Genomic DNA, 12,568 nt, shown 5'->3' on the forward strand with positions numbered 1-12,568 from the left:
TGCATCTTTCTAAATAGTTTAACATCCAAGTATCTTTTTGCATATTTGATTCAGAATGAATGCAAACATCCGCACAGGACAATGATCATTATTCTGGTTTGTTAATGTGATTTGGCATGCAATTGACTCAAATAATGGTTAACCGTTCAGAAAGGAAGGGTGCACACACCTAAACTCACTTCATCCTCCCATTCCACCCAATATCAAAGAAGAAAGACTTTTTTTTTGTCCAAAAGCCTTTATGCATGCAGTTTGTTTTACCACGTGTATTTTTCACTTCCACAAAATTTCCATAGTGTTGTATAAAACTGACCAATTGAAAAGTGACCTTGGTTTTACTTTAGCCTAAAATTGACATTGAACTGCAGGAATATCCTCAGCATCTTTTATTTCTCAAAGTGCGAGCTAACACCAGCAGTACAACCTCGTCACATTGTGTATCCTTGACCGGTAGCTCATGTTCCTTCTCACATTCCATGATCTCATTCACCATCTGACTGGATATTCTAATCCTTCAGAAAATTAACTATCAAGCTGCGCTGTTGCCATTTATAACACACTCTGAAGCTAAAGTATGAATCAGCAAGAGGGATAGTTTGCGCAAACAGTTCACAGAAGACATTCCATGATTTACAAAATCTGAAACTGAAGATTGGTAGGAATGATTATTTCTGATAGTTGACCTGATGCTTATTTCTTTACCAATAGGAACAGTACCTTGTCTCCCCAATGTCTGTCCATCAGCCTCTCACATCTCTTACCATCTTCCATTATACTTCTTTCTCAATATCCTCTGCTCTACAAATTCTGTTTGCCGCATTAAATCACCACAAGGTTATTTTCAAGAATAGTCATTCAAAGGTTGATTAAAAACATTACTCAGTTAAAAGAATGATAAAATTGACACAGCAACAAGTAGTTATTATCCTTTAATGGTCTGAGAATTAGTTCGTTTTTATGACTTCTAATTCACAGTAACAAAAATACTGCCAAATATAGGGGAAAACCAGTTACTTCTAAATTAGAGGGTTTTTTTCTTGCAGATCCCAATGGAAGGTTGCTTTTATCCTGTTCATGTAAGATAGTAAATCTCAGTCCTTGTTCCTTTTTAAATTTATAACGGTGTTTCTGCCCACTGCTTCCTCCCAGCTTCCAGATTGTGCTGAATTTAGGATATATATTTTCCTGCCTTAATTCTTTCTTTCCTGAAAAGCCTTATCTCTGTCTATAATTTCCAGGCTATTAAAAGACCCAGGTCACTCTCACCAAAAAGACAACTTCCAGATTTCTCTCACATTCACCTCTTCTCTCTTTAGCCTCAGAGGTGCCTGCGTCAGACACCTCGACCATTCACCTTTGTTTCCCAATGAAAGGGACATTAGTCATCAGGATCAGGGTAACCTTGGTAACAGTTACACAATGATTATATCTCAGCAAAATATGGATCTATACTTTCCCATGGTTATATTGCTACAATTTATAATGATATAAGAATAAAAAACAAATAAAAAATATAAAAATATAACAATAAAAAATTATGGCAATGCCAGAACTGCTGTTACAGCACCAGTGCTGCTGGGGTGGACCCGAGAGAGTAGGTGTGGTGATATGTTTCCTCCATTGTATATAGTTATGATTGACTACTGTATATGGAGCTGACCCGCCCACTGATGACTCACACCCTATGACTCTTCCCTCGTGGTCCTGGGCCATAAAGGTCGAGCCACCTCTCCCTTCCCTCCATTCCTATACCTGGATCTGGGCCAGCAAGGTTCTTCTGAATATTAAAGCCTATTGTTCCCTTAGCCTAGTCTTTGTGGTTACTGGTAGTGCACTACAGTGGAGAACAGAGACAAGTGCTGCTCCACAAGGCCCTACCACCCAGTCTTAATGTTGACAGGAATTGTTGACTGTTACTAGCACTTGTTGACTAGCACTGTTAAAGGAATTGTTGACACCCACCATTGAAAAGGAGAAGCACAGGAGACGAACCTACAGGACAGTGATCACGACAGTGGACCAGTGAGTGGCTCAGCAGCTGAAGGATCTACATAGACTGTGGGGTACTGGCAACTTGCGGTCGATGCATATGCACCAAAATATTTACTTGCTGCAGCCAAACATGGGGTATAAATTGGGCGGTACAGACTTGTAGTGCCGAATTGGCCGGTTATAGTGCTGTATGTATAAAATTTTTAAAAATAATAAAGAGATATACCAACTCCAATGGTGAACATTAAATTGCCCCAATATTCAAAGAGATAATAAATATTAAAGATAGATAAATAAATGTTCACAGTTACAGGCAGAGCAAGAATTTTAAAAATGGTATTTCAATAATGCAGACAAACCCAGAATAATTTATGGTTAAAGTAATGAAGAGAGATTCAAGACCCAGATAACCATTGCATAAAAACTGCTCTTGAATCTAGAGGTGCTGGAATTCAGGGTTCTGCAGAAGGTAGCAGTGAGATCAGATTGTGACCAGGGTGCTGTGGGCTCCTTTGTGATCCTGCTTGTCTTCTTGAAGTGGCCCCTCACTTAAGTGCATTCAATGGATAGGAAGTCAGAGCCTGTGATGGACTGAGCTATGTTGCTACGTTATGCAACCATCAGCATTGCTGGGCATTCAAATACCGAACCAGGCTGCGGTGTAACCAATTCATGCACAAGAATGCTGGAGGAACTCAGCTGGTATACTTGTCAAAGTACACCTGTAGACGTTCAATAGGCAGCTCAGTTACACCAAATCCCCTGAAGCCTCTCATGAAGTAGAGTCATTGTTGTGCCTCCTTTACAGTTGCTCCAAAGCTTTGGGTGTGGGGAGAGATCATCCATCACTCCTGGGAATTAGAAGTAATAACCTTCTCCACTGCTGGCCCATCAATGCAGACAGATGCATGGTCCCTTGTCCTCCTTTTCCTAAAATCCACAACGAGTTTCTTTGTGGTCCAACCAGAGTCTTGATGTTCATCTTTATTCTGACTCATTACTTCCCATTATTCAGCCAAACAAAGTGGTTATACAGCAAAGTTATGGATCATGTTGAAGCCAAATGTAGCTAAGCAATTGTTTCAGAAATAGAGCAGGGACTAAGCACACAGTCTTCAGGTGCCCTTGTGTTGATGGTCAGAGAGGAGGCAGAGATGTTACCAATCCACACTGATGGGGGTCTGCCAATGAGGAAGTCAAGGACCAGGGATCTAGTTAAAGGGGGACAATTAGGATCCTCAATCACTCAGTTTGTTTCTACATTTTGCTGGTATGATGTAGTCAATGCATGTATGCTAACGTAGGAGTTCATGTGGTCCAGGTGATCGAGCACAGAATGGAGGGCCAGTGAAATATCATCTGCAGTTAACTTGCTGCGATGATAAATGGTTCTGTGTCCTTCTTCAGACAGGAGTTGTTTAGCTCCAAAACAAACCTCTCAAAGCACCTCATCATGGTAGACAAGTGTCAGCAGCTGATAGTCATTGAGGCAAGACACTTGCTTTTCTTGGGCATCGGTATACTCTCAAAGCAGGAAGGGATTTCAGGCTATAGCAACAAAAGGTTGAAAACATCTGCAAAAACTCCATGCAGAGTTTGATGACACAGCCAGGTATAACATCTGGGCCAGATGCTTTCTGAAGAATCCCCCTTCTGGAGGATTAATTTCACATCAACTGTTGAAACTGGAACCACAGAGTTGACGGGGTCTGTGGGAGCTCAATTGAAACGAGCACAGAAGGCCTTCATCAATATATATGGATGCAAATCTGTAATTGTGTCATTTAGTGTGATTTTTTTTTAAAGTGAAGCTGAAGAATAGGCACAGTCTAATTGTCTGGACTTTTAAATTATCTTTAATAAATATCAGACAAGTGTATATCAAACAAAATTCAAGTGGCAGTATTGAGGGTAATGTACTAGCATGGACTGATAGATTGAACTTTGGTTAATGAGCAAAGAACCTGAAGTAGGAATAAATGGATTATTTTTAAGTTGAGAGACTGTGACCAGCAAAGTGCAGGGATCAATCAGGTCTTCAGCTGTCTATAATCCATCTCAATGATTTGGGTGAAGGGACCAAGCGTAAAGTATTCACACTGGTGAATGGTACAAAACTGTATGGCATTGTGACTTGTAAGGAAGATGTAGAGACATTTCAGGCAAATAAAGATAGAAGGAAAAATCCTGGTACATCAAACATAAGGTAAAAAAAAAGCAAGGGTATCCACTGTGGAACAAAAAGTAAGTATTTTTTGAAAGATGAAAGATATTGAAGTGTGGAGAGATCACATGCCCTTCAACACAAATCATTAAATTTTATTTTACAACAAGCGATTAGGAAGTGAAATGATAGTTTATCTTATATTTCAAGATAGTCTGTGTATAGAGTAAAGATGACATGCTGGAATTATGTATGGCCCTGCTGAGATTGAACTTGGAATATTATGTACGAGTTTGGTCTTCCCTATCTGAAGAAGGATTTACTTGCAGAACAAGTAAGTACATTCACCAAACTGATTTCTGGGATGGCAGATTTGTTATATGCGGAGAGACCATGCAATACATTTGGAAAAATAAGGTATGATCTCATTGAAATTTGCAAAGTTCTAAGAGGCTTGACAGAGTAGATGGAGGTTAGATTTTTCTTAAGGTGTAGTATCCAGGTCAAGGAATATTCTCTCAAAATTAGGAGACAAATTCATTCAGATTTGAGAAAATATTTTTTTCACCATAGTGTGTGAATCCCTGGAATTTTCTGTGCAAGAGATTCTGGAGACTTGGTCATTGAGTATTTTCAAGACCTAAGTTCACGGATGTTTAGCTTTTAAAGGAATCATCAGATATGGGACTAGTGCTGGAAAGTTACACTGAAGTAAATTGTCAGTGAAGATAAATCAATAACCTTTATTGTCATTACACATGTACAATGAAATTGAGTGCACATCCTGACAGTGCATGCATACAACATACCATAAAATATTAAAACATTAACACAATAAAACAATACAATATTCAATGTTTGGTGGAGTTCAGTTCATGTATGGCTCTGGGGTAAAAAACTGTTATAAGTCTGTCCATGATTTAATGTACCTACAAAATCTATCGGAAAGCAGCAGTTCAAATAGATGACGATCAGGTTGGGAAGGGTCCTTCAAGATGTTGGCTGCTCTACTGAGGCAGCAAGATCTGTATAAATCCACCAAAGAGGGCAGTGCACAGCTGATAATCATCTGGGCTGTACTGATGACCATCTGAAGGTCCCTCTTGTCTGTTAACTGAGAACCTGGCAAACCATGTCGGAATGTAATAGGCCAGCATACTCTCGATGGAGCAGCGAGAGAAGGACACCAGCAGTTTTTCTTGCAGTTTGACTTTCTTAAGAATTCTCGGGGCGTGGAGTCAAATGGCCAAATGACCTTTAAGTTCCAAAGGGATTATGATGACAGACACCCACACACTCAATTAGATATGTAAAGGATGGCAAATAACCAATTATTTGAGTACATGCTCGAGCCAGGATCAAAGAAAATATGGTTAAGTCTTCAGCATCATGGGTGAGGATGGTCAACTATATGGCAAGGAAGTCCAACAGGGCAGGAAAAGGGGAAGCACAAAGGAAGCAAAGTGAATTTTGACTTTGGAAAAGTGACGAGGTGAGCAAATTTAAAATAATATAATATTTATTGTCATATGCATTGTACGATGTGCATATACATCGAAATTCTTATTTGCTGCAGCTGGGGCACGAACTTTATTTTTTTTAAAGCTGCAATAATAATGATCATGAAATTAAATTAAAATAGATAATAAATGCAAAAGATGGATAGGATAATAAATATTCACCATAATGCAAGAACCAAACCATGATGTTGCCATAGTTCTTAATTATTGAGTAAGGGGAGATTCTGCAGCCTGATAGCTGTTGTTTCGAAACCTTTGCTCATTCTGGAGGTTCTGGTCTTCAGGTTTCTGTGCCTTCTTCCCAAAGGTAGCAGCGAGAAGAGGCTGCGACCTCTTTTACTTAAATTTCACTTAAAATATGTCTGTCAGCAGTAAGAAACCAATAAAAAATAAGCTAAAGAATGACCCACTGTAAGTTCAGAGGAAAGATGCCTGAGAGGAACAGACCTGGAAGATGGAATATGGTTGAGCTGGAATGGTCACTATTGTTGGGAGTATTTAATGTTACATTACATTTAAATACCTCAGGAGAACATTGGTTATAACACTGGAAGACCATGTGACAAAGAGAAAACCCATGCAAGATTCACCAGCTCTAAAACTGTGGAGGTCAGTCAAAATATTCTACGTATTATGACACAATAAAGAGAAAGCTTTTATTATTTCATTTTACTTCTCTGTGATAAATCATGCTTAACTTCATTTATAACACATTCAGACAATGTAGCCATTTAATTGATTAAGCATGACTAGAATGTTGTCAATGTATTGAGAAATCATGGCATTTTTAGAAAGTTATTTTTAGCAAATGCAGTTCTGAGAACTTAATTCTATTTGTGACAAACCATGACTAAAAGACAAAACATAAGGCAAAAGGCCTTAGAAAACATGGAATTGTGTGGGGTTTTTTTTCCTCTTTATCATCTCATACAAGAATGCATTGAAGTTGCCGTGACATTTTCAGCTAAATAATATTTGTTTCCTTTCAGATCCAGGTCTCCATTTCTGACAAGTTTCCAATCATTTTAGTTTGTATTTTTAAACAATAATGGCACCTTTGTGTAAGTGAATGAAAGCAATTTTTTTTACAAAGTTTTCCTGCAGGTTAACAGATTGATAATCAATAATTGATTAATAAAAATATGTTGTCGATAATGATTGCTTTCACACTGCAAAAATGCTTTATAATTTATGTGCAAAGTTTTTTTAAATTATGGTAACTGCAAAATATTGATTGGTTTCCCATGCTACCAATCAATCTGACGTTAAAAGCATTTATATGCTATGTAATGCATGTATCTTTGGGCATTATGTTGAAGCAAGAGGAAAGTATGTATACAAGCCATAGGAATGGAAATTAATATCTATACTGAATAAGTCACAGTATCTAAATAGGTCTGCAAGATGTATATTCCTCAGTAATAGGAAAGGGTTAAACAAGATGCAAAACAAAATTATTCCAATCAGAAAGTGAATGAGTGGAGGATAAAAAGCTATTAAAATGTAAAGCAAGATCACATAAAACATATTTAGAGAAGCCACCACATTCCCATTTTACTACTTTATTCAGCTACTATCTGTGCACTCTCTCCAAAAATGGGTTTAGTTTTAAAGTGTTGAGCCAGATCTCCTATTAAAGGAAGTGGAAATTGATTCATGAATTGCAATAGATTTGCTTCACATACTTCTGCAGATCACAGCAACAAACCAACAAGAGGAAAACTTGACATGTTGCTCCAGATAGGAGCCGCAAAATCAACATGAAATGATTCCCACAAAATTATGTTGTAAATTGTATGTTGGGAAAAAAAATGTCAGAATCAGAATTTATTGTCATAAACATGTCACAAAATTTGTTGCTTTGTGGCAGCATTTCAGGTGCAAACATAAATTACATTTTTTAAATAAATAAATTAGTGCACAGAGAAAGTGTGTAGTTTTCTGTGGTTCATTGTCCTTTCAGAAATCTGATGGCAGAGGGGAAGAACTAATAAAACATTTCCCTATTTTTATTCAATCAATGTCTCTTTTCCCTTACGTGGGAAAATATCATTGCCAACAGCCAACAAATACATATTCGGGTGAAATAAGGAATGGTGATATAACAGTGCATTATGTCACACCTTATCTCAGTGGTTCTCAACCTTTCTCTTTCCACTCATGCACCACTTTATGTAATCCCTATGCCATAGGTTTTCTGTGATTAATAAGGGATTGCTTAAGGTGGTATGTGGGTGGAACAAAAAAGTTTGAAAACCACTGTTTTAATCATAGCTTATTGACTCGTTATGTGCACAGTTTCATAACTCCAAATGAAATGGGACAATGAAAATTTTCCTCAAGCAAAATATTTCATTTAACAGTTGGGTCTAGAGCAGTGATTCTCAACCTTCCCTTCCCACTCACAGACCACCTTAAGCAATTCCTTACTAATTGCAGAGCACCGATTGCACAGGGAATACTTAAAGTTGTATGTGAGTGGAAAGAAAATAGCTGAGAACCACTGCCTTATCATATGTATTACATTTAGTGATTTTATGCTTGGTAGGTTTAAAAGGTCAATGTTGACAACCACTTTGATTTCACAACCCTGATAATCTGCAATGTACATCCTTATAGGTAAATGTTCTAAAATCCTAACTGAAGGCTCATAATCATTTGAAATGTATCATGTACGACAAGATGATTTTCTGAGTTTGAAGAACAGAATGTATATGCAATTTGAGAATTCTAAAGCCCAGCCTACATAGAAAGTAACTTAACTTACGAAAGATAGATGAATAAACATTAAAATGAACATAGCATTTAATCACATACCTACTTTTCTGAACATAAATAAAATGAATACTATTCCAAAGCCTTATGGAAATTCAAATATTTGCTATTTTTCCTTTGGTCATCCAGATCACCACATTTCATAGAAACTCTAATAAATGTATCCAATATGAATTCTCTTTCACAATATCTTATTGATTATTATCCAATCTATAATCTTTTTCAAATGGCTTGCTCCTGTTCCCTTCATTCTAACGTTTTCCCCACATAAAAGATTTTTGATGATTTGTCTATAGTAAACTCACACAGTTTTTTTTTCCTTTACATTTCCCATTTTCCACTCTTCTTGAACATTTCTAGAGTCTATAGAATTTTGAAAGGTGACAATCAATCCACCTATTATCTTTATAATTACTTGTTTTAAGACCCTGGAATGCAGGTAATCAGATGTAAGGAAACTTCCCAGCCTCGAGACCCATTAGATTGCAAGATTCAATTTATTGCCACGTAATAAAAACAGTGCAATATTACACAAAATTTGTTTTTGCCTGCTGTAAGGTAGACAGATTCACCATTGGCAGAAATTTCCTGAAGTGCTTCTTACAGTCAGAGACAGAGAAGCAAAAGAGAGTCCCCTCAGAGCCAGCGTTTGTCCATAGATTCACCTCCAGTGCTCTCCCAGCCCCTGCAGCCACTGGACTCTCAGTCCAACCCAGCATCAGCCCAAGCGCCAGATCTGAACCTCTGACATGATCAGGACCCCCTTAGCACCCTTGGCACCCTCTCGCATCCTAGTTCCAATACCTGGTACCCCTTCAGCCAGTCTTGAAGCAGTCTCCAGGATTCCATAGCCTGGTGTAAATCCCTTGACCGCAGTCACCAGCAGCCTGCAGGCTGCACAGGTTCCTCGCTTTGAGTCACCAACAGCCTACCACTTGTGTGTTCTTCAGCTTCAGAGCCCCTCACTGGTCTGTCTCTGTGGTCATCGTCTCATAGGTCATCTCTTCTGCTTTTCCTTTTCAAATTGGGGATTGTAGAGCTCGTCGAAAGAATCAAAGACTTGTTGATCCAAACCAAGGCTTTTATTAGCAAAAGACAGGAGCTCTTCACAGGTGGCCAACCAGTCCGGAATGATCCGACCTGGCTAGGGACACAACCCTTTAAGGCCCAGACAGTAGGCGTGGCTTAGCTCTCAGCCAATCGCTGTAAGCACAGTCTAGATACTGTAGCTATATACACTATATACATTGGTGATAGATCTGTACTATCACAGGGATTGTCCCCTCATTTTCTTGTGCCCTGCTTCCTCAGAGTCTGGAAACCCCCGTGGCTGCTGCCAATCATAGGCATTGCCCTCTTGCGTGCAGACCATGTGGTTGCAGTATTTTTAAATAAAATCACCGTCAGCTTCATTTACAGGCCATTCAAAGCCTGTACAGAGCAGACAATTGGACCCTGATGGGAGCGTTGTGACTCCACTCACTGCTCTCCATTGGTCCACACCAATGACAGCGCTGCCATTACATCAGCTTTGGCAGTGCCGCCACTTTCCAAAGATTTGATAGTAGTTTGCCTTTATGTGTCAAGATAACAATCTTTCAATAACAACAGGACAAGTAAATTGATAATAGACCAGGTTAAGGGAGGGCGGTTGGTAGGACCCACTCCCTGTCCACATGAAGGGCATTGATATGGAGACAGTAGATAGCTTCAAGTCTTTGAGACCAAATATATCCAGTGACCTGACAAAGTGTTGCACCATTAACTACCTCAAAAAACTAGAAGTTGTAGAGAAACTGATAGACTTTTATTAACAACAGAATGGAGGCACGTCCATGCTGGTCGACTGCTGTGGGAGGGACCACAGGCACAGTCAACAAGGGGCGTGTCCAGGCAAACTATAACAAGTATAACACAGCCAATACATATATACAGTGGTCGACCACACCAATGCAATAATGGAGAAATCACACCAATCTATCTACTTCCCTGAAAAGGTAAGGAATTGCTGCATGTACCTTAACAGCTTCTACGCATGCACAATTAAAAGTATCCTAGTTTGGATGCATCATTGGGAGCAGCTGAATGCAGCTCAGGATATCAAGCAAACCTCTCTCCCCTACACTTCCCACTGCCTCAGAAAGGAAGCCAATATGCTGAAAGAAAAAAAAAGTAAGAACATAACACTGGAGAAACTCAGTTGGTCAATCACCATACTTTATAATACCAAGATTTAAAGTTTCCTCCCACCCTTCAAAAAATGTACTGGGTTGGTAGGTTACTTGGGCGGCATGGGTTTCATGAGCCAGAAAGGCCTTGTATTGTGCTGTGTCGTTAACATTTGAAAAAACATTTTTTTGTTTTAAAACTGGTAATAGTCATTGCTTTGTGTTCTTCCCTCCCTTTTCCCCTTGAATTTATATGATCATTGGGATGTTTTATTGCCTTCTACCAAAAATATTAATCAAAAATACTTGTTCACTTGTTTTCCCTTTGCTTATTTTTTTCATTATAATATAACCATTCTCAGCCTCTAAGGACCAACGTTTACTTTAGGTTCTTCCTTGCTTTTTGTATACCTGTTGAAACATGTACTACCTGATTTTATGTTTTATTTATTTGCTCACATTATCTGATTCTCCTTTTTTTTTCATCATCCATTGCTAGATTCTAATATTTTTGAAACAATTTATTCTTTCCTTTCAAGTTGAAATTATCTCCAGCTTTCTTAATTATCCACAAAGGGTTCATTCTTCTCATAGACATTATTTATCCATGGAATATTTCTTCATTAACAATTGTGACACCTGCATCCTCACAAACACCTTTTAATTTATTTTTCCACCCTATCTTATCCACCATTTACCATTTTTACTTTGCCCTAGACTATGGTTACAAGGTATGGACTTAAAGCCAATGACCACAAATGATTTCTCCATCTTGCTTTTTTTTCTCATTGCCTTCAAATTGGTACTCTGTCCAAATTTTCTCCAAGATCATTTGTCATTTATTTAAATCATCCTATATTGCACTTCTTTCAATCATTCTGAAATGTCAAGTATCCCAAAATATTCAATTCCAGCCTTGGACTGGTTTGCAATCACATCTTTATTTGCAGGTCTACAAATGGCATGGTTTCACCTTTCCTGTCAAACTTGGTCATCATAACCCACATTGTTCCCCTATATGGTTGCTTTGACCTTTTCTAGATTTCCCTCACTTTAACCTGTTCCATCACTTTCTTTCCTGCTGCCCTTGTGATATAATTTTCAGGAAGATTTGTCCTAGGTCAATTCAAGTGAAGTACAGCAATTGGAAGGATGCAAGGATCGACAATGAGATAGACAACAGACTCGCCAAGGCAAATAGCGCCTTTGGAAGACTACACAAAAGAGTCTGGAAAAACAACCAACTGAAAAACCTCACAAAGATAAGCGTATACAGAGCCGTTGTCATACCCACACTCCTGTTCGGCTCCGAATCATGGGTCCTCTACCGGCACCACCTACGGCTCCTAGAACGCTTCCACCAGCGTTGTCTCCGCTCCATCCTCAACATCCATTGGAGCGCTCACACCCCTAACGTCGAGGTACTCGAGATGGCAGAGGTCGACAGCATCGAGTCCACGCTGCTGAAGATCCAGCTGCGCTGGATGGGTCACGTCTCCAGAATGGAGGACCATCGCCTTCCCAAGATCGTATTATATGGCGAGCTCTCCACTGGCCACCGTGACAGAGGTGCACCAAAGAAAAGGTACAAGGACTGCCTAAAGAAATCTCTTGGTGCCTGCCACATTGACCACCGCCAGTGGGCTGATAACGCCTCAAACCGTGCATCTTGGCGCCTCACAGTTTGGCGGGCAGCAGCCTCCTTTGAAGAAGACCGCAGAGCCCACCTCACTGACAAAAGGCAAAGGAGGAAAAACCCAACACCCAACCCCAACCAACCAATTTTCCCTTGCAACCGCTGCAATCGTGTCTGCCTGTCCCGCATCGGACTGGTCAGCCACAAACGAGCCTGCAGCTGACGTGGACTTTTTACCCCCTCCATAAATCTTCGTCCGCGAAGCCAAGCCAAAGAAAAAAAAAAAACAGCAATTGGAACATTTCTTTCTTCT

At 39.3% G+C, this 12,568-nt stretch overlaps 1 long non-coding RNA gene across 1 annotated transcript in view; it reads left to right on the top strand.

The window, feature by feature from the left end:
* LOC138739324 (uncharacterized) overlaps window positions 1-7,596 on the top strand; it is a 73,223-nt gene extending 65,627 nt beyond the window's left edge. The window contains exons 2-3 of the long non-coding RNA XR_011342169.1: window positions 6,205-6,285; window positions 6,666-7,596. This is a non-coding gene — a long non-coding RNA (uncharacterized lncRNA). The remainder of the gene's footprint in view (window positions 1-6,204; window positions 6,286-6,665) is intronic.
* The last annotated feature ends 4,972 nt before the right edge of the window (window positions 7,597-12,568 follow it).

The sequence above is a fragment of the Narcine bancroftii genome, chromosome 1 (assembly GCF_036971445.1).
Source record: "Narcine bancroftii isolate sNarBan1 chromosome 1, sNarBan1.hap1, whole genome shotgun sequence".
NCBI classification, from domain to species: domain Eukaryota; kingdom Metazoa; phylum Chordata; class Chondrichthyes; order Torpediniformes; family Narcinidae; genus Narcine; species Narcine bancroftii.